We start from the raw sequence: 27,368 nt of genomic DNA on the forward strand, positions 1-27,368 counted from the left end.
CCTCCCACACCAGCAAAACTAGTTCCCTCCTGAACTAACCAGCATGGGCTCTCTTTTCCTAAACAGACCCTGATCCATATAGTCACACAGTTACTCATTGGCTGAGCTAAGACATTCATGGCCTTTGGACTTCCAAGTCTTCAAAGATGATAGACCACATCCACTTACGATGTGTCAAGGTCTTTAAATGGATCATCTGTTTAATGCTCACAAGAACCCTATGAAGTGGGTGCTATTATTATCTCTCCATCTACAAGACAAGAAGCAGAGACCCAGAAGACAAAGTAACTTTCCCAAAGACATAGCCAGCAAGTCGGGGAAGGAGGCGTTTGAAGACCCAGGCAGTTAGTTTGAGTCCAGGGTCTGTTTCTCCAACCACTCTCTGGCCCCTGGGTTGGACAGCAGGGAGCAGAGCGGTGAGAGAGGGTCTCCAGAAAGGGGAGAGTGAAGCACAAAAAACACAAGAGTGACCTTGGACCAGTCCTTTGAACTTTAGTATTGCAGTTCCTGAGCTATAGTTTAAAGGATAGACCTGGTCACCAAGACCCCCTTCCTGGTGCTCCCCAGCAGCAGACCCATCGCGTTGGCATCTGTGAGAGAAGAGAGTGCCTGGCCTGTCACAGAAGATGTCCACATGTGAGGTGACCCTGCCCTTCTGGGCACCTCCTCAGTTCCTCACGCCCACCCTCCTGCCTTCCACAGTCCTCCATCCTGAAAGGGCAAAAGTCCATGGTGCCCCTTGGAAAATCCAGCCGGTCCTCCTGGCTCCCCTCCCTTGGCATCTCCACATCACTGGAATTCAGGTTGCTCTGACTCTAATTAGCAGGTGCTAAGCAGCTGCTACATTTCTTAGTAAATATCTCAAAATACAAAATCCATTCATTCTTTCATCCCCCCTCTCCTCCCCTCCTTCTTTAAGACATGCTTTACTCTCTTGGCTGCTCAGCTAAGCCGTGTTTTGCTTCAACAAAGGCAAAAGTGGCATTAACACTGAGAGTCTGGCAGTCTTGCGGTACTTTTCAAATTGTCATCTGCCCTCCTGGTCCTCCATCCATCTGCTCATTCGTTCATTCATTTGCCCACTACGGGGCAGGCACTGACTTGGGGCTTTGGGTTTTATCGGGGTCTCTCAGGTAGAAGGCTGGCATCACGAGGGATCCTATGATGACCCGCTGGGAGGCCTCATTATCACCCAGGGCTCTGCCGGGCCACTGGGTACCAGGGAGCCTGGTGGGGGGCGCGGTGCCCTTAATTTCCACGTCACCCTGGGGCTCCTGCTGGGGTGTATTGAAAACAACTCCTTAAATCCAGCGGCAGTTGGCTCCCCGCCATGGCTCCGCCCCCAGCACCGCCCCCTTCCCCTTGGAGTCTGGGGTGCGGAAGCCGGACTTTCCAGCCCTCCAGCGCACCCCTCTGCAACCCCCTTCTCCAGGACCCCGCGCCCCAGACAAAGGAAACAGGAAGTCGAGAGGGTGGGGCCGGCTGCTCAGACCACCCCTCCCTGGAGCATCTGCACTGTCGGATTGGCTTTACAGCCCAGGTTCTGGGGCCCATGCTGCATTTTCTTGGCCAAAATGAGGGACCTCTGGGTGGGCTGACGGGGGAACCTTTCCCGTCTGCGTGTTGTTGCTGTTGTTGTCTTAATATACGGTAGCACGTGAATGTAACACCCAAAATGATTTTGAAGGGCTGGCGGTGCAGTTTCAGCCAGGAGCTCACACATGATGCCCTCCAGAGCTCTTTCCCTGGCAGCCTTCAGCCCGACAGTATCTGTGGGGGAGGAAAAAGAAGAGGCAGAAGGGGGCTTCCAGGTCAGAGCCTCAGTGTAAACTAATGAACCCCACCGGAGCCCAAGCCCGTGATTTCCTAACCTGACCCCCACACTTCCTTTTTAAGTAGCCCGCGTGGCTACTGCTTGCAACAGTCTTAGCCATCCCCCAGGCTGTCCCTCTGTCCATCATTCCAGCACAGACTCAGGACGTTCCAAGCTCTTAGGACCTCATGATCCAGAAGAGAAAGGAAATGATCCTTGGCTTTAAGGACGAGCTCCCAGCAGAAGGAGAGAAATATATAAGCCAAAGAATTTCAACAAAGGGAATGAGGGCAGGGGTCTGCATGAAAACCTATGGGGGGGGTGCACAGAATATTGGGGCTGGCAGGGACTTGCAAACTCCACTAGCCAGTCTATCCAGTGATATGAAAACCAAGGCCCCCAGGGGTGAGGCAACTTGCCCAAGGTCACCCAGCCAGCCAGGAGCAGCACAGGACTCACCCAGGAGCCTCCTGGTTTCACAAATTCAACATCTGCACCTTTCCTAACAGCTCCGTGGCTGTCAGTCCCTCTGCCTCCCCCTCATTCTATTGACACTCCCTTCTGCTGGCAAACCCTCAAGTTCGTGCCCTCCCAGGGTCCCCGGCCCGCAAGGGCTTGGGCCCCAGGAAAGCGGTGGCTAGTACCATTCCAAGGAAACAGGCCGGCAGTGAGAAGTGCCAGCAGAATCATTTTCATTAATTTATGCCATTTTGCAGTTCCTCCAATCTGTGTGCTCCCCGCTGGTCCTTCTATGTCCTGACGGAGATTGCTGTTCTGTTTGTTTCCATTGTCTGAGAAATAAAATGGTTTTGATTACACCCACGGTCTCTCGTGCATGACTACATTTTGGTTGCCCACAAGGCAGAAGGCACCATCTGTATTCTTCTGCACTGGCTTCTGGAAGAGGGCTGTCTGCTGCTGAGAGCCATGGGTCCAGGGACACCACCAGACCCAACCCAGCCCACCCCCGGAATCCAGTTACGGACTGAGAGGTTGGGAGGGACAGCTGAGTAAAAGGGCAGGATCCGGGATGACCCAGTTTCCTGTTAGCCTCCAAAGAAGGGGAGAGGTAGGCAAAAGAGTGTGTTAAAAAGAAAAATCACAGGCCCAAAATGGCATCACTTAGGCCAAATCACCAAACTGGGGTGATTATCTAACCTAATTGCAGTTTCAACCGCCCCCAGAAATGTAGGTCTTAACCAGTCAGGCAGGAGTTTTCTGATCCGCACCCATGAGGTAATCTGTCACATAGGCCCTCTCCACCTACCCCCTCCAGGAAGAGGAGATAATCCACCTAATAAGACCCCCTGCCCTTCCCCCTAAGGGAAGGTGACCTTTTCTTTTGCTAACTTTCTTGCCCCACCCTCCTTCCTATAAAAACCTTCCATTTTGTACAACATCTTGGTGCTCCCCTCTACCTGCTAGATGGGATGCTGCCTGATTCATAAATTGCTTCGTTAGATCTGCCAATTAGATCTTCAAATTGACTCAGTTGACTTTTTGTTCTTTAACAATAGGAAACTAGGGAGCCTGGTGGCTCAGTTGGTTAAACGTCTGCGTTTGGCTCAAGTCATGATCCCAGGACCCTGGGATCGAGTCCCACATTGGGCTCCCTGCTCCATGGGGAGTTTGCTTCTCCCTCTGCCCCTCCCTGCTGCTCATGAGCCTGCACTCTTTCTCTCTCTTCCTCTTGCAAAAATAAATAAAATCTTAAAAAAAAAAAAAACAACAAGAGGAAACTAACACTTTTTGAGAAGATAAGGCAGAGTCCATCAGTCAGCCAGTCAACAAACAACACATACTGTGTGCTGGGTCCTCGGCTCAGTCAGTGCTGGGGACTCAGAGGTAAACATGAGGCACAGGCTCTAGTACATCTGGGCAGTGATGTTGTTCAAAATAATAACTGGACCTGCACAAACACCAACTAATCAGCTGCTCTGGAGCCCTGACAAGGTTCCCAGGTGCTCAGCTGTGCTGGGCATTAACCCTTTAGTCCCTGGATCCCAGTGAGATCAGAGAGCATTAATCCCAGTGGAAGAGCCAGGGCAGGAGGGATGGTAGAGCCCCAGACAGCAGCTCCTCAGGAGCCGGCAGTCAAAAATTGCAATATTGCAGCAATATTAAATATCAGCCATATACACGGAGGGTCAGATCAGGGGACAATGGAGGGACTATAGCAAACTGCCCATAGTTAGGGGCAACCACCTCTTAGCAATGGCCCATAGCTGGGAAGAAAAGACCCAGTGATTCTGGGCCTTCCAATCTAACAATTTTTCAAAGGAGTTACTTCTAGGGTGTGTGTGTATGATTTTTATAAAAAATAAATTATATAGGGGCACCTGGGTGGCTCAGCCGGTTAAGCGTCTGCCTTCGGCTCAGGTCATGATCCCAGGGTCCTGGGATCGAGCCCCACATCGGGCTCCCTGCTCCCTCTCCCTCTGCCTGCCGCTCCCCGTGCTTATGCTCTCTCTCTCTCTGTCAAATAAATAAAATCTTTTAAAAAATTAAAAATAAATTATATACCCAGCTTTGGTCAAAGAAAATGTACCTTTGCCCACACAGCCCTAGAGAGACTTCAGTTTAAGCCCCGTGGCCTATGGACACCAGGAACTGGGCTGGGCTTTACAGGTTATAACTACAGTCAATCCTCACAACCACCCATAAGGTTCATGCTATTCCCTCCAGCTGACAGATGAGAAGGACCAAGGATCAGTGGTCTATGGGGAAAGGAGACACCAGGGCACCTGTCTAGCACAAGAGAGAGCAGCTGCTTGAACCCAGAGCTGCCTCTGTTTAGGAGGAGAAAGGACCCCCTCTGGTGCACAAACGTCCTGGTGCTCAGGTCCACACCTGTCTTGTCAAAGAGACGAGCTGGGCTAAGGAGCAGACCTGCAGAAGGACCAGCAGTGGAACCGTGGTCGCTGTGACGGGCCTAGGATGCTCTGCTATGGGGGCGGCAGGGAAGGGGGCACCGACCTCTCTTTAGAAGTGGGAATGAGGTTATAGAAGTTAGACTCTGGAGCTTATTCCACTCAGAGGATGAGTGAATCTGGGACATGGCGGGGGAGTCAGAGACCCTGCAAACAGAGTTGAGGAGTGGGATGAGGTCTTATTTTCCATATGCCCGTGGAAACATCCACATTCCACCTTCTTCTCTATCCTGGGTCTTAGGAGCTGGTTCCCATGTGCAGCAGTGCACCTGCCCTCTGAGACACCTGCAGCACCTGGGCTCTAACCCAGTCAGCTCCCACAGTCTCCAGTGGGGCCACCAGTGGGTGGGAAGGCTCTCATATTCCCCTGCTGCAAGACTGTTCTGGAATGCCAGAGAGAGGAGACAGGTGGAACTTAGGGGAGGGACCTGGCGAGCAGAAGGGACTGCCCAGGAAAAGAGCATGAAGACAGGAATGTGCATGTGTGTGAAAGGAATGGTAATATGTCCCACTGTCCAGAAAAACAGGGACTAGTAGAAAGTGAAGATTTAAATGTAAGGCTGTGGCCAAGTTGAAGGACTCTTAGCAGACTAGGACCAGAGCTGAGGTATTTTATTCAGTGGGCAATAGGGAACCATAGAAGGTTTGATAGCAGGGTGTCTGATGAATTAGGAGACTGACAGCTAATCCCTGAGTTCCTAACATTTGTCAGACTGTTTATAATCAGTCATCCAGCTTTATATATACTCTTTTTTTTAAAGATTTTATTTATTTATTTGACAGAGAGAGACACAGTGAGAGAGGGAACACAAGCAGGGGGAGTGGGAGAGGGAGAAGCAGGCTTCCCCCTGAGGAGGGAGCCCGATGTGGAACTCGATTCGAGGACCCTGGGATAATGACCTGAGCCGAAGGCAGACGCTTAACGACTAAGCCACCCAGGTGCCCCTATATATACTCTTTATATATCTTTCAATGAATCCTGAAAACAGCCCTGTGAGAAAAATATTAAATATTCCCACTTTGCAGGTAGGTAATGACACCGCAACTCCGAAATGTCAAACAACATTCCTGAGGTCATACAGCCACAAATGACAGTTCAGGATGGTAACTGACCTGGGGGGCTTCCTAAAACTGGAGGTGTGGAAAGTACTTAGAATTATACGGGTCTGAACAGAAAGATCTCTAAGTGCAGTGGAAGCCAGGGGAAATGCAGGGGAGGGGGGTGGATGCTGAAGTCTTCCGAGTGGGCCCTAGTGACTGATTCAGTACACATGGAGGTGTGCACGGAGGGAGGAGGAGAGGGAGAAGTCGTAGGATGCAGGATGTGGCATGGGAACCCTGGAGAAACCATCAGCAGTATAGGGAATTTGGCAGGAGGGCTCAGTTCGCAGAAGATGGGTCTTACTGTGATTTCAGAAATGTTGCAGAGGTGTGGGAATGTCGTTTTCACTTCCCGGTTTGGCAGTACAGAAAGACAAAGTAGAACAGAAGCTTCTCAACTTTTTTTTTTTTAAACTAATCTGCAGCAAAAATATACATTTAACAATACTTATCCTTCCTACGTGGAATGTACTCGGAACTTCGTCCTATCCTATTCTGGTGTATTTCATGGGAGGGCAGGGGGTGGGGGAGGGGAGAGAATGCTGGCTACAATGCAGTCATGCAGTTGACTTCATGACCCACACCTGCAGGGGAGGGCCGGCAGTGTGGACGTCTTCACCGGAAGCAGGGTGGGAGGGATGGTGAGCGGCCAGTGCTCATGGGCACCACACACAAACATTAACAAAGATAGACCCAGGAGAACAAGAAAGGAAGAGTTGAGGGTGTCTAACGGGCAGAGGAACCGTGAAGGGAGAGCTTCTAAGAGGTCACTGGTTTTAGAATTAGTTCATCAGGGACCTTCCAAGGAACATTTTCAGTCAATGGTGGAGAGGAAACCAGACTGCACAACAGAAGTGCACATGAGGGGATGAAAGAGCACTACACCCTCCAGGGATATGAAGACCTTTGCATGCCTGCATGCCCACGAGCAGGGCCAGCGAAGAGGACACGATTGGAATGTCTGAGAGCATGTATGTGCATGCAGGTGGCAGTAGATGATCTGGAGCCCCGGTGCAGATGGAAGATGGGGTGAGCTGGGACAAAGAGCCCCGGGGTCATCATCTTGGGAAGGAGGCACATAGGAGGGAGGGGGAGACACGAGGTAAAGACGGACGTTTGCAGAAGGGAAGGGGGAATGATGACCGGTGGAAGTGGGGAGATGATGGAGCATGAATGGCTGACCCCACATTTCTCAGGAAAGTAGGAGACAAGTTCATCTGCTCAGAATGAGGTGGGCAGCTTGATAAGAATGGGCAATGTTTGGAACACCTGCTAGGGGACATCAACAAGCAAGGAAAGAAGAGACATTCTGAATAGTTGGAAGAGCAGCGTAGATGATTCGTCTGTGAAACCTGTTGGTGTGGGTTTCAGAAGACTTCTGCCCTCTCCTATCAGCTGCTTTCAGAGCAGGGCCCCTTCTCCCCACGGTTTTGCACTGGGCTCCATCACCCCAGGGGTTCAAGGAATGTTGTTGATTGCTGGCTAAACGGCCAAAGAACATAAACCATCATGCCCTGATTTTTTTAAAGAATCTTGCCTCTAGGCTTTCCAAAATAAGCTCTCTCTTTTAGATTTCTGATTCCACTTCCAATAAATCACTTGACAGCACAGCCTAGCCCATCTGGACCAATCAATCAGCCCTTATCATCAGCAGTATTTTTCTTTCTTTCCTGCCCCGCCCCCAGGGTTTGCAACCCTGTCTGCATATTGGAATCACCCTGGAAGAGTTAAAAATACTGACGCCTGTTCCCACCCCACGGACTGACTTAATTAGTCTGGGTTTGTGACTGGGCATCTGGAGCGTCCCCCCCCCCCCAGATAATTCTAATATGCCAGCTAACACTGAGAACCACAGAGCACCTTGCACTCAAAGGGTGCTCTGTGGACCAGAAGTATCAGCATTGACCTGGGAACCTCTAGAAATGCAGAACATCAGGCTCTAGCCCAGACATGTGGAATCAGATGCTGCAGCTCAGCAGGGACTCCCTGCGCTTCGTATGTATTTTAAAGTCTGAGAAGCTTTGTGCTAGAGATCTAACTTAAGCTCTCCCTCCTGCCCTGTGTAAGATCTAATAGGAGGGTCTCAGAGATCACACCCCCTTGACTCTAGGCAGCCTGTCAAACAGTCGATGGCTGCTTTTTCCCAGAGTGTGAAAACAGGCAGCTATCAGTCAATCAACAAGTGCTTGACATATGGTAAACAGACACTGAGTATCTGAGGTGTTGTCTCTAGATGTAGCAGTCTACGGTGCAGTTCGTTGGAGCATTGTTGTAGAGTGACGAATGGTCTGGGTCCAACTGGGACTATTCCAGGTTCAGCACTAAAGTCCCGCACTATGGGAAATTCATCAGTCCTCTGGGAAGCTGGAATGGTTGGCCACCCTGTGTCAAGTAACATTCAGAACTGATTTTACCCCACACACTCTAGACACACACACACAGTTGGGAAATGTGATCAAAAAGATATGACCGTCCATTGACCTGCAAACTGGTGAAATGTGGGTTCCACTTGCTTTCCCTGCTTCCAGAGGCTGCTCCAAAGCCAGAGCCTTGAGATAGTGAGGTGGTGTTGAAAACACCTGCACAGTATACACAGCTGAGCCCAGTTAAGGACACTTTATAAGCTTTTAAGACTTGGAAGACAGGTGCAGGGATCCATTCACCTTCCTGCCACCCAAGAAAAGCCTCATATGTAAGTTCCCTTTGCTAGTATGAAAATTGCCACCTACCACCTGGGGTGACCTGCCTCTTTCCTCAGTCTTTCCCTGCCCTCTGTGTATGGGGGCTGGTGTCAGATTACACCAGGAAAGCTCGGGAGATGGTTATGAATCTATACACACACACACACCCCAACAAAGGTAAGATCTGTTTCTTTGGTACCCACCACCCCCTCATGAACACACATAGCTTGGAAGTAGGGTTTCGATGTATAAAGTTAATGCCTAGAAATGTTGGTTTATCTATTCAATAAAAATCCATTGAGTGTCCTCAGTGTGTTGACCTCTGTGCAAGATGCTGGGAAGCAATAAGACCCAAGTAGACACAACACCCGCCCTCATTGGGATTACAGTCTAGGGAGGAATATAGGAGCAATGACAGTGTAGTGGGGTGGGTGCTGTGATCACCAGAGTGAGTGTAGGATCCACATAGCTTATGGGAGGAGTGCCCAACCCACAGAGGAAGTAGGGACTTCTAAAGGGTGGGAGATACTAATTAGGTGAGAGAAGTGCACATGTGAGGGGGCAGAGAGCTTCCTGAGCAGAAGGAATGGGAGTTTGCATGGGATAAAAAGAGCATGGGAACTCCTTTGAACCGGAGAGAAGGTCAGTATCTCTAGGAAAGATAAGAAAGATGGGAGGTAAGGGTAGGCAACAAAAGAATCTGGAGAGGTAGGTAGAAGCTGGTTGGCCTTGTAAAGCAGGTCAAGGAGCTGGGATGTGGTCCTGAGTGTGAAGCCCATATGGGTGAAGAATCACAGCAATTCTGTAGAGAACAGAGATGGAGTAAATAGGAGTGAAAGCAGAGATTTAAGAATCACGGAGAGAGAAGAAGGCAGCTCAGACTGAGGTGGTGGCAGTCCAGGCCCAGAGAATCAGATGGATTGGAAAGATATTTAGAAGTGAAAGGGGACGCCTGGGTGGGTCAGTTGGTTAAGTGTCTGCCGTTGGCTCAGGTCATGATCCCAGGGTCCTGGAATCAGGTTCCGTAATGGGCTCCTTGCTTAGCGGGGAGCCTGCTTCTCCCTCTGCCTGCCGCTCCCCCTATTTATGTGCTCTCTCTCTCTCTGACAAATAAAGAAATAAAATCTTAAAAAAAAAAAAAAAGAAAAGAAGTAAAAGCAATGGAAGAATATTTTGGTTGAAAAATGCCCATGAAGGGATGCCTGGGTGGCTCAGTTCGTTAAGCGTCCGACTCTTGATTTCAGCTCAGATCTTGAGCTCAGGGTCATGAGTTCAAGAGTTCGAGACTCAGGGTCACCCCACATTGGGCTCCATGCCCAGCATGGAGCCTACTTAAAAAGAGAAAAAAAGAAAAATGCCCATGATGGAGAAAGGGCGGGAGAAAAGAGAGGAATTGAGGGTTATGCTCAGGTTTCTTTTTTTCTTTAACTTTTTATTTTCAAGTACTTTCAGACTTACAGAAAAGTTGCAAAAATGGTAGTTTCTGTATATTCCTCCTCATGTGTCTCCCAATACTGACATCATACGCATTCACCATACAACCATGAGAATCAGAAATTATGCTAAATACTATCACCAAATGAAAGACCCCACTTAAATTTCACCAGTTTTCCCAAGAGCCATGTTTGGTTTGGGTTCCAGGCTCCCACACCTCATTTAACATTACTTATTTCTGGTCTCCTGCCATTGGCAACAGTACCTCAATCTTTCTCCTCTTCCAGGATCTTGAAATCCCTGAAGACTATACATCAGTTGTTTGCTGAATGTCCCTCAAGTCCACCTGTGTGGCGTCCTTGGGTTTCTGCCTCTGACAGGAAGAAGGTAGGTTCCCTATGGGCAAGGGCATGTCTGACTACTCACTGACAGATTCCCAGTTTCAGAAGCAGTACTGACTGTGTTGAAGGGATGGCAGGGAGGGTGAGGTGCCAGCCACTGAGATATGGTTATTAAAAACACGCTTCATAGATCCCCTCCCCCACGGTATTAGTCTGCTCAGCTGCCATAACAAAATATCATAGACTGGTGGCTTAAACAACAGATATTTATTTCTCACAGTTCTGGAAGCTAGAAGGCCAAGATCGGGGTGCCTGCATGGTTGGGTTCTGGTGAGAGAACCCTGGCTGGCAGACAGCTACCTTCCTGCTGTGTCTGCACATGGTGGAGGTAGAGCCAACAATTCTCTGGTGTGTCTTCCTGTGAGGGCACTAATCCCATCATGGCAGCCTTACCCTCATGACATCCCCTAACCCTCTTACCTGCCCCCCACAAAGCCCTATCTCCACATATCATCACATAGAGGGTTGGGCTTCAACATGTGAATTGGGGGGGAGGGCAACAATTCAGTCCATAGCGCCCACATTAGCAGAAAGCAGAAAATGTTGGTTAGAAAAAAAAATGCTTTTCTTGAGTAGATCCATGAAAGTATTTAAGTACCTAATGGACCTGGGTTCTGTTAATGACATTGCCTTTTTGAGCCTGCTAGGCACAGTGAGTGATACAACAGTGAGCTTATATGCGTGGCACCAGCTCTCTTGAGCTCACCTTCCACTGGGGAAAGGAAATGAAGGTCAATAGTGATAACAGGGCAGGCAGCCTGTGGTGAGTGCATCTATGGGAGCACAGCCAGGATAAGATGCAATGTAGGAGGGAGTCCTCATGGAGAAGGTGACAGGTGAGGGTGACAGGTGAGGAGGTGGTTAGGGTTCGGGCTGGTGGTGAAGGCAGAAGGGAAAGAGGTTGCAAGTGAAACAAAGCCTTTGAATGGAAACCAAAAGGCAGAGAGCCAAGGGGTGTGCTTGGAGAATGGAAAATGGCAGGCAGTGGGGATTGGCTGGAGTGGCTGATGGGATGTCAAGGTGCTGAGGCTGGAGGCTGGAGGCTGGAGGCTGGAAGGATTGGTTAGGTCCAAATCGCAACAGTCTTTGCTTGTCATCAAACCAAAGGCATTTAGCTTTTTTCTGTGTCAGTAAGAAGCAGGAGAGCGAACTGCTCAGAACTCTTTTTTGTGGAGCCAGGTCTGGGTGTTTCTTTGCCTCCTTACTGAAAGGAGTAGCTTTAGCGGAGGCAACACACTGGACATGCTCAAGGACCTCTGGTCCTCACCGTCTTGTCTCCTGACACTCCTCATGTGTATCCCTTTCACATGCCACATCAGCTCACCTTTGCAAGTGCCAGGTTGCCCCTTCCCCCGTGGGGCTCTGGTGAACTCTTGCCCATTCTCCTAGCACTGGCTGGAGGTTCTTGTCTATGAGGCTGCCTGCCTCTGATTCATTTGAGCAGAATTGACCCTTCCCTCTTTTCTGCCCATGCTGTAACTAGAACATCTCTCCACCATTAATTTTATAACAGTTCCCTCACATACTTCAGTCTGACAAGACTGAAAGGTCCCTGACAGAAGGAGCCATGTTTATTTCTCTGTATTCCTGGGGTTAGCACCATGATTGGCACACCATTGGTACTTAACAAATAACTACTGAATTTAATTATTTTTAATTAAATAGTAGAAAGAGCACTGGAGGGGCACCTGGGTGGCTCAGTCAGTTAAGCGTTTGACTCTTGATTTAGGCTCAGGTCATGATCTCAGGGTCCTAAGATTGAGCCCTACATCAGGCTCTGCCCTTAGTGGATTCTCTCTCCGTCTCCCTCTGCCCCTTCCTTGCTTGCACGCTCATGCTCTCTCTATCTCTCAAATAAATAAATAAATCTTAAAAAAAAAAAAAAGAGAGAGAGAGCACTGGACTAGGAACCAGGAGCCCAGAATCTAAACTCCAGCCCTGCAAACCAACACAGTTACAACCTTTCTGAGTCAGGCTCTTCATCCATAAGAAGAGCAAGGGATGGTAATCTCTATTCCATAGTATTGTCCTGGAAGACTCTATCACGTTCCTGGAGCGTAACTAGAGCTGAAGTTCTGTCCTACCCCTTAATTAATTGCTCAGAATCTGGAGAGTCTATAGAGCAACAACAGGCATAACACAGATATTGCTGCTACTACTGGGAGTTCTGCTTCATGCCAGACATCACCAAGGGCAGAAAAAGGACCTCCTATGCATATTTGAAGCAGAAATGCAGTGGGAAGGGGACTAGAAATTTGATCAAGAAACTAGCATTATCCAGGAGAGGGAAAGCAAAACCTACAAACAGAACTGTACCAAGAAGCTAGAGCAGTTTGCCCAGGATGGCCAAGGCCTACCAGGACCAGTAGCATGACATGGGGCCAGAATGCCACCAGACTTCACCTCTAGACTGTAAGCTCCATGACAGCTGAGGCCTTATCTGTTTGGTTCGTGGCTATATCATCTATGCCTAGTCCAGTGTGTGTGCATAACAGTAGCCCAGAAACATCATGTAACTTATTTGGACCTTGATTCCCTTGATCTCAAAAATAAAGGGACATCCCATTCTCCCAACATACTCTTCTATAAGCAACAAAACCTGTTAACATTTTCTAGCATCAGGGTAGGTAGCAATAATGCTGATGGCAACTGAGGAATGATAATTTAACAAGGAAAAAAGAGAGGCAAACGTAGTACCGTGGTTGTGTCTCCCTGATCTCCACAGATGGGAGCAAGCACAGAGAGATGGGAGAACTGGAGAAGATGAAGGTCTGGAAACAACGACGGGGCCAGTGCTATATTGATGACTTTTTTTTTTTTTTTTTTTTTGGACTCTTTGCCCAGAAAATGGCCTTTAGGTTAGAGAGAGCTAATCTGGGCCTTGAATGAGACACTATTTACAAACCTCAATGAAACACAGACCTACACATGTTTGCAGTTTTGGGGCTTCTACACCCCCTTTGTCAATTGGCTGCCCTCCCCAGCCACCTGAGATACTGGTTACCATGGTGACCATCCACAATGGGGGGGACCCCTGTGTCCCCTTCCTCAAGGGGGCTAAGTGAGGCAGAAGCCAGGCTGGACTAGGCCACACAGATGAAGCCCCAAGCCGAGCAAGACTCACAGCTTCCACAGTTGACACCCTAGGGAGGCAGCCAACGTGATTTCCCAGAGGACGTAAAGAAAGGAGGATGGGTGAATGCTTGTGTCTTGAAGCACAGTGGGCTTTTCCATTCCTCCTGGGGGTGACGCTCCTTTCCTCCCTCCAAGTTTTTTGGAAAAGCTCCTACTTCTGCCTGAAATGCCCTCCCACTCTCTTATCTTGGCCAACCTCAGGTCCAGCACAGCTATCTCCTCTTATGAGAAGGCCTCCCTGATCCTCAAGCCTGCACACCATTGCACTCACTACAACTATCAGCTTACCATCCTGCCTTGTTATCACCCCAACTGCAGTTATGGGATGGCAAAGCTCCTGGAGGACAAGAGCCAGGTTCCAGTTCACTAGCATATCTAGAACCCTTAGCACAGTTCTGGCATAAAGCAGCTGCTCAATAAATATTTGATGAATGAAGGAACTAGAAATTTCACTCCCCTGTTGTGGGAGGAAGATGAAACAAGTTGATATCACAGTTTAAATAAAATCTACTCACCAACTTCCACAAGGTGTCTGTGGTCTGTGAAGCTAGAACTCCATTCCCTTTGCCTTCTATAACCACAGAGCCTAGTGTTAAACAATAATCCTTCAACATAAAAGAAATTTGGGAAATGTTCAAACTCACTGCAAGGGGGACTTACATTTTGTAAAGATTCTCAACAATAAAAGCTATAACATAAATTATAGAGTTATCCCTGAATGCACTAGAAAATGAAATTAACCATGAGCTGACCCTATTCCTGCCCATTCTCCCTCCATAGTCTCTTCCATTCTCCAAATGTTCTGGTTAATTAACACTTTACTACAATATAGGAGCGTGTTAGGAAGTGAATGAACTGAGTATTTTTATGGCTGAAAGAGGAGTGGGGGAAGGATGAATGACTTTCTCCTGTAAAGTATTGACTGGTATTTCCCAGTCTGAAAATAGGAACACAACACTTCACCTCTCTGGATCCTGGTTTCTCACTTCTAAAAATGAGGAAAATAACGTCTGCTCTTCCCTCCTTACCACAGGAATATGAGCTAGTGCCTCTGCATGTATTGGAGGATAAGGAAGCTCCTGGACCCCAAGGGTCCTTCCAGACTCTCCTGAAGCTTCCATATAAAAACTCAGTTCAATTAACCATGCAGGTTTCTGTGGAGTTACTATTCCCAGGCAGGTGGCTCCCAAACACAGCCAGACCACGAGGCTCTTATTACAGAAAGGCCATTAGAACCCAGCCCAGAGAAGCTAGCATTGAGAGTAATTGCCGGAGAGGAGTGAACCCACCCCTCCCCTCTCTGCACCCTGCCCACACTTTAATCCACCCAGCTCTCTGAGGAAACCTATCCTGGGTCCTAAAACATAGCAGGGCAATTTGAAAAGCAATGAGAGGGAGAGAGGATTAGGCCAAGTGGAAAGGAATATGTTTCTAATGAAGAGAATGAGGTAGATTTTGTATTGCTCTACTTTGGCACAAACTTTCCCCGGGATAATTCCTCCTTCTCAGCCCGACTTGTCCACCCAAAGATTAGCTTCTCTGGCAATCCTTTCCCTGTTTTCTCAGGCTTCGCTAGTCACCCTTCCTGTGTGGTCCTTCAGCACCTGAGATGCAGTCCTGGTTCGAGGAACCCATCGTGTTGTCTTGGGGTTGCTTCTCACACTAGATTCTGAGCTCCCCATCCTGCCTCCTCATTCCCAAGGCCTGGCACCCAGCTGTACTGAGTCAATGGCCACACTGATCCTTTTGCTGCCATCAGACCAAGTAGACCAGGAAGGAAATGGACGACATGACATTTTCGTCTTTAAATCATGACCTCTGGGGATGGAAGATCCCTTAAGAGGTCATCAAATGTATTCCCCTCATTGAGCAAGATTAACGAAGTGCCTGGTGAGACACACTCACGTTCTGTCTCTGACTCAGGTCCCCACCATTATTGTGCCCAAAGCTATCTTGCCCACCCTCGGCTAGCTCCACCTCCCCTTTTGTGAAACCTATTTAATAACTTTTTGTAGCAAATAATATGTCCTACCTTTTTATTATGTACAATTTCAACCACATATAAAAGTAGAATGAAATTTAAAAAAATAAAAGTAGAGAAAAATATATAAAATATATATAATTATAAAATATATAAGTACACATAAAATATATAATAAAACATTTTTAAGTAGATAAAATGGTACAATAAAACCATCACCCAATTTCAGCACTTTTAAACACATGATCAGTCTTATATCATCTACAGTCACTGCATTGTTTGGAAGCAAATTCCAGCTAGCATGTCAAATAAACACTTTTTTACTTCCTTTACATTCACAGGGAAGATGAAAATTAATTTAAATCATGAAGAACCTCTATGTGTTTTTGGGGGGGGCGATGAAGAACCTTTGAAATCGTATCATATACTCCCCCAAAGCCCCAAACTGATTTTTTTTTTCTAGCAAACACTTAATGGGTGTCCAAAGCAAGAAACAAGGTGGCGAGTATTATGTAAAATATCAGTACTGATTTTGCAAAGACTAGACCCTCCAGGCTCTGTCTGGAACAAAGGTGTGCAAAAGGCTGGAGCAGTGAAGAGACCAACACCCTCAAATGCTTTTTTCTTCTGAATTCAATAGTTGTATTCCCTGTGCACACACACCCCCCACTCCCTTCCCCCTCAGCATTCTCGCTCACTCCCACAAACATGCACCCAACAGGAGGAGACACCTTTGCACTCTCACGGACACCAGCTCTCATTCATGGGCAGCTGCCTGGTTTGGGCAGCTGTCTTCTAAACATGTTGGAGAATTCAGAGCCCCAGTACTAGAAAGCTTTTCTTTCTCAAGTTGTTGAGAAAGTTGTCACATTGTTCCATGGAGGCTTAATTCTGCGGCTCCCAGAGGGATCGCCACAGGATGTATCAAAATAGACAATCCACACTCACTCAATGTGCCAAAGCACTCCTTTTGGGGTGTCAGGTTAAAAACTGTTAAAGCACCACTGCATAATGGCCAATGCTATTTCTGCTGATGATTATTAACTCTGTTTATATGCCTAAGATCCCATAAGGAAAACTTTATTGCCCACTCAAAACTTTCACTCGTCAGGTGTCACCTTGTCAATCTTGAAGCACTGAGCACACAGTACTTACACCCAGGGAAATGTGCGAGGATTGTTTATCATCCTCCCTGGATAGAGGTGGAAGGAGCACCCAGACAGAGAGTTCATGTTTATGGGGAGCCCCTTCATGCACTGCAGTAGGTGTTGTCTACTCAAATTCTTGTGACGATGCTATGAAGTATTTTTTTTAAGATTTTATTTATTTATTTGACAGAGAAAGAGACAGCGAGAGAGGGAACACAAGCAGGGGGAGTGGGAGAGGGAGAAGCAGGCTTCCTGCCGAGCAGGGAGCCCGATGCGGGGCTCGATCCCAGGACGCTGGGATCATGACCTGAGCTGAAGGCAGAAGCTTAACAACTGAGCCACCCAGGCGCCCCTATGAAGTATTTTTTATTTGCTCCATGGTATAGACAAAAGACACTTAAGTTCAAAGGATTTAAATGATTTGCCCAAAGCCCACAGCTAGGAAGTTCTAGAGCCCAAGTTCTAAATGAGGTTGTTTTTTTTTTTAAACCATCAAAATCATGGCCTTTTTTCTGTACTAGTAATTCCCAATTTTTCCATGTAGAAGTAACTACACCCATTGAAATTATTTTTATTTTTAAACTTTTAATTTTGCAGTAATCTCAGATTCACTTAAAAACTTGTAAAAATGGCACACAGAGTTCCCATTGACCCTTCAGCCAACTTCCCCAAAGGTTAACATCTTACAGACCAGTGACCAAAACCAGGAGCTTAACATTGATATGACACTGTTAACTAGTTTACACATCTTATTCAAGTGTCACCAACTGTCCCACTAATGCCCTTTACCCCGTGCAGAATTCAATTCAGATCACGCATTGTATTTAGTTGTCATATCTTCTTAGACTCCTCTAATCTGGGACATTTCCCTCATTGTTCTTCATTCTCCGTGACCTTGACACTTTTGGAAAGTACTGGCTAGTTGTTCTGTAGAATGTCCCTCGATTTAGCTCCCTTTTAATGTGTCACTTTCACATACCCTCAAGTGACTTGACCAGTACTTTGAGTATTTGTTGATTGAGAACATACTTACTGACACGATGCTACACTAAAGTGAAGGATGCTTTTGATTTTGTTCATCACAGTGGCTTTCATACACATTTAAAAAAAAGGTATGTATATCTGTGTGATAATTTTCACTTAGTCTACCAGCAGTGCTTGGGTATATTCAGTTTCATCTAACCTGATGATGTCTTGGCAGCACCTCCTAAGATCAGCAGCCACAGTCACACACACACCAAGGCAGAAATTCTCAAAGAAAATTTGAAGAAGTGAGTAAGGTCAGATAACAACATTAAGAGCTAATGTTTATTGGACATTTGCAAATTTATCCTTATGTTTGCATTCCACACTATGCCAAGAGTTTTGCATGTGTTCTATCATTTGAACCTCACGGCAACCTCTAAGACAGATACTATTATTATCATTCCCATTCTATAGTGGAGAAAAATGAAGATTCTGGGTCTGTAAATGATTTTCCCAATATCATACCACTACTACACAGCAACACTGGGATTTAAAAGCAGTTCTGCTTGGCTATGTAGGCCCCATGTTCTTATCCACTGTGCTAACTTTCTGCAAAAACATCTTTGATTCTTTGCTCCATTGTTCCTATGCCTGGAACGGTCTTCATTGTCCTATTTTCCATATTCTTTCCTTGATTTGGTCTTTAAGGTCCAGTTCTAAGTTCATTCTTCTAGGGAGACTGCTGTTGGTGGAGGGGGGAGTTGGTATGTCGGCCCCAGGTATGGCTCCTCCACATGATATGGCATGAAGAGAATAGCAGAACTAGAAGGGGCTTGGATATTTCTGAGGACAACCTCCTCCTTTTATAACTGAGGAGATAGTAACAAAACCACTGGTATTTACTGAGTGCTCACTGTGGGTCAAGCAGTTTCTACATGCTCAATATGTGTTCTCTCATTTACCTTTCTCACAACCCTAAGAGAGAGGTACTAATACTGTTGAGAGAGAGATGTCTAGAGCTCACCATACCTGAGTTTCCTCTCTTTCCAGGCACCCAGGAGGATGACACTCTCTATCCCTACTGCTATTAGGGATGAGCCATTCTAGATCCAGCCAATGAGCTGTAGGTAAAAGCCATGTGTCATTTGTGAGCTGATGCATGTCATTGTGGGTACTCAGTGAGCTATGGGACAGCAAGCTGCGTGCTTTCTGTTGCCTTGCCTTGGGACTCTGGGGCTTCCCCAGTGAGGCCCCTGATTTGACTTTGCTCAAGAATACTCTCTGAACATAATTCAGGAGTGAGAATTAATGGTTGTATTAGCCGGGGAAATTAACATTAGCTGGGCAACAGACAAACCTCCAAGTCTCAGCATCTTAATATAATCAAAGTTTGCATCTCCCTCATGTTACAGCCCTGTGTTGGTTAGATTTTTCCATCTTGCAGCTATCCTGTTTGAAACTTATAGCTCTCAGATCACTGAGGCAGGGAAAGAGAGAGATGCAAGAGGTATCACTTCCTGTCTCTGCCCTGAGTGACACATGTTACTTCCTTCTTAGTCACATGGTGCTATGTCCTCTCTCCACCTCCAGTGCCCACACGCCTGTTGCTTATATGTCCTCAGGTCTGGGGGAGGCATCTCTTCCCCCACACTTTGGTTGCCTCTCCAAACTGTTGCCTAATACACAGCCTTCCTGAATCACCTGCATTAGAACTGTCAAAGCCAGTGGTCGAAAATGCAGATTCCAGGGCACTACCCTGGGGCCATGGCCTGGGACTCAGCATTCTCACCCCCCCCCCCCCCCGCCCCGCTTGAGGCACTTCTTGGTATCCACAAACGTTTCAGAACTATTACAAAGTATGCGGCTCAGGTCAATGTCACCCAAACTTCAGTCACGTACACTTTCAAGGTATGCATGTACTATCTATACTATTATTTACTTGATACTTAACATTTTTCTTGAAATGTCTTACATTTTTACTTCAATAAATGTATTTCTAAAGGAGACTTTTGTCACTACCATAAATAAAGAACTGATGTCATTTACCAAAGTAGGAATAGACAAGCTGTGTCTATATGATAGAATATTATTCAGTGCTAAAAAGAAATGCGCTATCGAGGTACAAAAAGACACAGAGGAACTGTAAGTGCATATTACCAAGTGAAAGGAGCTAGTCTGAAAAGGCTACATACTGCATGATTCCAACTATATGACATTCTGGCAGAGGCCAGCCTATATCGCCAGGAGTTCAGGGGTAGGAGCAAAAGGATAAATGGTGGAACACAGGGAACTTTTTAAGCCGTGAAACAATAATAATACCATAATAGTAGCATATATGGTATACACATGCCATTATCCATTTGTCAAAACCCTTCAAACATATAACACCAAGAGTGAACCCCAATGTAAACTATGGACTTTGGGTGATAATGATGTGTCAGTGTTGGTTCATCCATTGTAACAAATCACTACTCTGGTGCAGGATGAGGTTGGGGTGGAGGGTTGGCGACAAGTGAGTATACGAGAACTCTGTACTTTCAGTCCAGTTTTGCTTCAAACCTAAACCTGCTTTAAAAAATAATTTATTGGGCGCCTGGGTGGCTCAGTTGGTTAAGCGACTGCCTTCGGCTCAGGTCATGGTCCTGGAGTCCCGGGATCGAGTCCCGCATCGGGCTCCCTGCTCAGCGAGGAGCCTGCTTCTCCCTCTGACCCTCCCCCCCTCATGTACTCTCTCTCTCTCTCACTCTCGCTCTCTCAAATAAATAAATAAATCTTTAAAAAAATAAAAATAAAAAATAATTTATTAATAAAAGAATAGATACACACAACTGCAGATAAAACAAGACTAACAAATTATAGCTAGATATTACTGGATGTCTAAAGACTCTGAGGCTAATGCCTTCTCTTTGTTTACAAAGGAAATTGACAAGTGTTAAAAAGGTGTTAAAGACATATTATCACTCCAGTGAGATTTTCCCCTAGACATAATCATAAGGCATGAGAACAAACTGAAAAGAGAACAGCGTTCTCACTTGATGATCAACATTATTTAACATGGTGTCTGTCTGTGGTATCCATCTCATCGCAGGCTTTCAAGAAACACTAGTCTAGGGATGACCCTGAATGCAAACACCTTGCTGTCACATGTTGGGCAGTCATTTCTTCTGCCACTTCCCCTATGTGCTCCTCTGTGTGCATAGCCTGCTCCTGGCCTCTAGGGACTCAGAATCTAGGAAAGTGTCTTTCTGCACAGTTCCTGCAAAGAAGAGAGTGCTGCTTAATAAAGATCTGTCAGGAACATAGCGGTGATGGAGAGAGATAAAGACAACTATGTTGGGGGTGAGAGACCTGGGCAGGAGAGCAGGGAGGTTGAACTGAATCAGGCAATACAGAGGCATAAAGTCAGCTAAACAGACACACTGGATCTGAATGCGCACCTCTGATGTCAGGCACAAAAACAGCTGGGGTTTACTGTGGTCAAAGCACAGTCTTACTTAGAGCACCTGATTTTTTAAGGCTGTAGTAACAGAGAGTAGTAGGAAAGGCAGCAGAATGACTGGAAACCCTACTCCAGGTCTCTGAGTCACATTGACAGAATGGGGGTAATTATCACTCCCATTTAATGAACAGCTTGCTGTGTGCCTAGAACTTTAATATAGCATGTCCACCACTTATGGTAAGTGTTCAAGCTGAATATTTTCTTGTTTTGTAGACAATGAAATCAAGGTCTAGGGAGATTAAGTAACTTGCCCAAGGTCACCCAGCTGGGAAAGGCCCAAATCGGGATTTAAATTCATGTCTTTCTGACTTCAAAGTCTGTGTTCCTCCCATGATTCAGCAAGAGAACAAGAACAGGTCTGCTCCTGGCCAAGTGGACTCAAGCCAGGACAACAATCACTATGATTGCTAGGATAAGAATCATCACTATTTGTTATTATAGAATCTGAAAAGGAGGTTGGATGGGGTGGAGGGGGTCTCAAGGGAGCATCCATATCCCTCTTGCTTGGCATTTTAATTTGTATACTGACACATACACATATGTGCACATGTATGCACACACACACACAAATATACCATCTACCATGTGTACACTAGGGACCACAGATAGCACTATTAGTCTGGAATGAACATGTGCCAAGAAGGAGACCAAGGGATCAACAAATTTTGAGCCCCTACTGTATGCAGAGTCATATGCTAGCCACTAGGGTGGCTTCAAGAGTCTTCTTTTGGAGAAATCGATGTTGATTGACTTCAACCACATCCAAAGTGACCTTTCCACAAAGAAGGAAACTAATTTGATCTGTCCACCTCAACATCTCTGAACAGGACCCCTGAAGAAATCCTCATGTGGGCAACGAACTGGACCCAAGACTTGAATCATGGAGTTTGACAGAGCCTCTATTTGCGGATCCTCTTTTTGCTGATAGTTTGCATTTACCTAGAACTCAAATTGTAACTAAATCAATCTTGCCTATTTTGTTATGAGGCAGTCAGTCCCACGTGCACCCTGTTTTTACTTTTAACATACGCAGAGGGAGGTATCAAATGTGTACTCTATGCAATACGCACACATAGACTCTATCTTACATATGATACATCTCGGTAGGGGGATGGTGTGCAGCTCAGGCCACACAGTATGCACTTGCCAGCTCCTTTACATCCGGGCTCACTTCCAACTTGGCTTCCTTCCCAGCAAACAAGAAGCAGCTCGCTCATTCCCACACTCCTTCGAGTAGCCCCTCCCCCCTCAACCTGCTCCCCCTACCCCAACTTATAGGCCACAGCTGGGCTTCTCCAACACACCAGCTGGAAAAGAGGAGAGCAGTGGTGGAGGGGAGGAGAGAGAGAATCCCAGTATCTGGCCTTTCTCCTCCCAGGCTCTTTAGAAATCCGTATTTTACTCCTGCCCTACCAGCTTTATTAAGTACTTTTCTATATGGGGGGTTCAGCTAGAAGCCACACCCAATAAATTAGCCAAACCACCACAACCAGATGCAGGCTGGCAAGTGAGGAAGGATGACTCCAAAGTGAACACTGTGTAGAGGATCTACAGACAATCAAGGTGAGAATCACTCCACAACTGTCAAGACAGAAGGTGCCTCTCTTCCTCCAATCCTTAATTCTGTCTGCCAAAGTGAGACAGGTGCACTCAATGCTTTATTCCTGTGCATGTGTGTGCATGTATGTGTGTGTAAAAAATAGATGGCTAAATCTGGAAAGTAGCCAAGGACCTGATGGTGGAGGTTGAACGTCCTTACATCACTTCCCAATAAAGAAAGAGCACAGGTGAGAACACTGGTTAAGGAAAGGGTCCTTGGAGCTTTCCGTTTAAACAGGACCAGGACTGACCAAAGTAGAAATGGAAAAACCACAATGGAAAACCCAAGAGGGGAACATGACAACACCTGCTCATGACTCTGGGTCGGGGAGTAACTGGGCTTCCCCTTTTCTGGGATGTTCTGCATCCTTAGGTCCACAATAGTATCTGTTGCCTATTGTTCATGACATGCTGCTTTCCTACTTTAGTATGTGCCTGGTGTCAATTCATGATTGCCAACAACTTAGGATTTCTGTGAACACAGGACAGAGACTACTCTTTGTGATTTCTGCTGAAGATACATTAGTACATGCCATCTATTGCACACACTAGAATTAGATACTGGGATGAGATGACCCCTTGAATTGAAAAGGGATGCAAATTCATCTCTTTACACTTAGATTAAAAATGTCTCTGGACCCTCAAGCAATCTCCTTGTAATGAACCCCAACTTTCAAGCTCAGAAAGGATCTTGAGGGTCATTAGCTCCAGTCACCCATTTGAGCCCCCTTTCTAAGGCAGACTATACTATCTTGGCACAGCTTTGATAGAAATTTCTTTCTACTATCAAAACCAAAGTTGGCCAAAGTACTGCCCTTTGTGATCCCACAGAATGGTCTGCCCCTACTGCACAGCACATTTTCAGCAGTTGTTGCTGGCAAGTGTTTTTCTTCCTTATAGTCTCTTCTCCCCAGCCCCCTACCTGAGGAGCTGTCCACTGGATGAGCTCTAGAGGATCATTCATTCAACAAAAACTTACAGAGTATGAAACAGGTGCCAGGAACCAGATTGGGAGCTGATGACCCAATGGTGAGCAAAGACACAAAAGTTGCTGCTTCTAGGGATCTTATAATCCCTTTGCATACCTCCCTTAGACCCAGACAAGAGGGTCCCTTGCTGAAGAAAGCTCCACTCTGGCCTTTCTTCACCTGCACCCTTCCCATAGGAAATCTGTGAGGTCTAGGAGCTATGCCTCTCTTCTAGAACATGCTCCGATTACCTGGGACCCCAGAATTCCTGTGTATTGAGACATGAGCCTGCACTCAGAACATTCAAGGTTTCTCTTCCTCAGGTTCAAAGGAAGAGGGGCAAGGGACAGCTGTTTAGGGGTTGTATGGACAGAGCTTGAGCAAGCCAGCTGGAATGTCCACGTGTGTGTGTGACAAAGACTCATCCTGCTGCCAGATGTAGCCAGCAGTGGAAAGAAAATCAAAGTGGCTTGTAGAACAAGGGCTGGATACCCCCATATGGCTAGCACAGAATTCTAAGGAATCCAATAATTCTAAATTCAAACCTGTCTTCCAGGTTGTTTTGACATTTTATTTGCCAGGATAGGAGGATAAAATTCATTTTATTTAACAGTTATCTGGATTTATTACTTTTAGGTATTTTGGCTTATGGTATGTGAGCCTCTATCTATACTTTTGTTCTAGAGTCCATAAATGTTAGAGATGGGTCCATTCTTCATGGAGAATGATATTAATTAAATGATCATACACACACACACACACACAAATGTAAAAATGAACCATAGTGCTAAGAAAAATAATACACTGTATGGGTCTCTCCTAAAATGCTCTACTTGATCTCCATTCCCAGGGTTCTCATTGCATCTTGGGATCTCCAGGTTTCCCTGAGCACTGCAAAGCTCTTCTCTTACCCTGCCAGGACCCAAAACACTGACTAAAATATTTCACACTACTCTTGCCCCTTCTGAACTTGGAGCTCCATGGAAGCGAACCCCAGGAAGAATAAGGGAGGTAAACCAAGCTTGTTCATCTCTTCCAAATTCATTTCCTCTTTTCCATTTGATCCAAAACAGGTGCCCCACCACCACCACCATTGCCATGGTGGATTTCATTCTTGAACCCATCTCTAGGTGCTCCACAGCCGACCCTGCCTAGGAGATGGTTTCACCTCTTTGTCGAGGTGTCCATGTGTCTCACAGCTCTTCTGCTTCCAGCTGTCTAAACTCAGCCTACATCCATTGCTTCTCACTTGGTCTTCAGCAGCAACCAAAAAGCCTTCTCTGACTAATTGGGGAAAAGGTAGCACATTTCCCCCATTTGTCTCTCTGAAAAGGCACCCCACACACTAGCTGCTTTTAAGCACACATCTCTTTCTTGTATCCAATATTACTATAATTCACCTGCGACCCACTGTTTGTGAGTTCTTGATCTCTATCAGTCTCTCTGATGTCTGGGTTAGATTGTGAAATTCCCAGAGGGCAGGGCCACATCAGCCCTGTGTCTCCAGACCCTGCTCAGCAGAGCAGCAGGCCTAGGTAGGCACTTACTTAATAAAGACCTTTGATGATGGAAACAGAGGAGCCGCACTCTACACCTAGAGGATTGTGAGTGCACAAGAAGCAATCTACTACCACCACCAGACAACAATCACAGCAGTCCTGCCAGGGACTAGACTGGGAGCTGGGGCACACTGTTCCTTTTAAATGAGGCAGACGGAGCACTGTCTTGCCCTCTGAGATAATAACAGCAAAACACTGTGACAGCATGGCTCTAACCGTGTTGACCGATCTGTTGCTCAGAATGACCATCAATTGGGGTCTATCATTATTATCCCTGTCTCTTACAAAGGAAGAAGCCAAAGCACGGAGGGGCATGCTACTTGTCCAGGCCTTGAACTGGGGCCATCTGGTTTCAGAGACCTCAGCTTACCCACCATGGTCCATCGAAGTGAACCAGTGCAGCTTCAGCCAGAAACAGAGGGTCAAGAGCTGCCAACTGGGCTCTTGTCCCACACTTCCATGGATCCTTGACCCCTGTCCAACCTGGATGAATGGCTGAGAGGAGGGGAGTGGCTACTCAGTCAGCTTTCCAGCATGGAGCCAAGGTTGGCTCTCCAAGCATTTATTCACACACCATCCATCTGCCTCCTCCTGTCCTCTCTTCTGTTTCTCAAACATGCTAAGCTTGTTCACACTTAGGTCTTTGAACCTGCTATTTCCTCCACCTGGAATGCTCTTCCCCCAGGCCAACATATCAGGGGGTCCTTCTCATCACGTAGGGGCCAGCTCAGATGGCACATTCTTGGGAAGGCTGTCCCTGATCACTTTTTCTAATGTAGTTGCATCTTTCCCAAAACCTCCCTTTCATTCTTGTCTAACTCATTATCCTGTTTGACTTTCATCATGGTCCTCAACACCATCTGAAATCACTTTATTTATCTACTAGTTGACTGATCTGTTTCTGCATCTCTACTAGAAATGTCAGCTTCAGGACAGCAGAGGTCTCATCCGTTTTGTTCACTCCTGGATACTCAGTGCCTGGAACAGCATCTGGCACACTGTAGGTACCCAGAAAACATTTTAAAAGCAAATGCAGGCATGAATGAATGAATGTAAAGACCATTACAGACATGTGCAAACCTGGAACTAGTTGGACCCTCCAATGGCCCCTTACCATATAGAAGCCCTTGTCAGGAAGAGATCAGATCTTCATTTGGGGCAGTCTTTTAGCCCCTGGAGCAGCAGGCAAATGACTAGGAAGCTGTTTGATTCCCTTGTTTGGGCAAAGAAAAGACCAAGACATTCAGCTGCTGAGATTGCAGACTGCTCTCCCTTCAGAGCCACATGTGCAGGATTGCTGGACAGCTGGCTCCCTGAACAGAAAATAAGATACTGACATCTCAGCTCTTCACTTTCTGTCTTTCTGTCTCTTCCTACTCTAGAGGGTTTTCCCCATCTCCCCTTTGTCACCCTTCCTCACTGAAATCCTGTGAAGACAATTGAGTAAAAAGAGGGAAAAATATGTTCATATCCAACACATGCTTCTCTTATTACTACTATAGCACAATCTCATTAAAATCTCCTGGCTCCTGAACGAAAAATACAAACCCCAAAATAGAATCATCATATGCAGGAAGCGCTTGACTTAATCCAGTCTTAATGCCAACACGATGCCCCTATTCCTTCCACATAATAATAGAGCCCATTCCTTTATTGGTGTTAGCTTTTTTATTCAGTGCTTTATTTATGACACACCATAAAAATAATGAACAAGAAAGGAAAGCTCCTAACCTCTGCCCAGACCCCATATCACGTACGGGTATTTCACAATATTCCTACTGATCCTTTTCTTCTTCTTCTTTTCAACAAAGTACTGCTTTTTCATGATCAAAATACCTGCCATTATATTTTAATCCCTTTCAAGATGTTTTCAGGCTCATTATCTTCTGAATCCTCCCAACACACTTATAAGGAAAAAAAGGAGGACAGTAAAAGGTGCCTCTAAACCACAGAAGTTGGAAAAGGGACCCAGAGGCATAAAGTGATTTGAAGAAGTTCACACAGTGAAATACCACCCAGAACAGGCTCCAAGTCCTGCTGTTTTCTAGAGACAAGGGTGTTTCTGCCAGAAGCCACACTCCCAGCAGCCCCTGTGACATGCAGAGCTAAGCCAACCCATATGGGAACAAAACAGCTTAAGAAATTTGGAAGCT

General features: G+C 46.4%; 1 protein-coding gene across 1 annotated transcript in view; it reads right to left on the minus strand.

Annotated features, from left to right (window-relative positions):
• The window catches only part of MARCHF4 (membrane associated ring-CH-type finger 4), a 106,851-nt gene that overhangs the window by 77,099 nt on the left and 2,384 nt on the right, over positions 1-27,368 (minus strand). The window lies entirely within an intron of this gene.

This window comes from Zalophus californianus, chromosome 3 (assembly GCF_009762305.2).
Source record: "Zalophus californianus isolate mZalCal1 chromosome 3, mZalCal1.pri.v2, whole genome shotgun sequence".
In the NCBI taxonomy this organism is placed as follows: Eukaryota; Metazoa; Chordata; class Mammalia; order Carnivora; family Otariidae; genus Zalophus; species Zalophus californianus.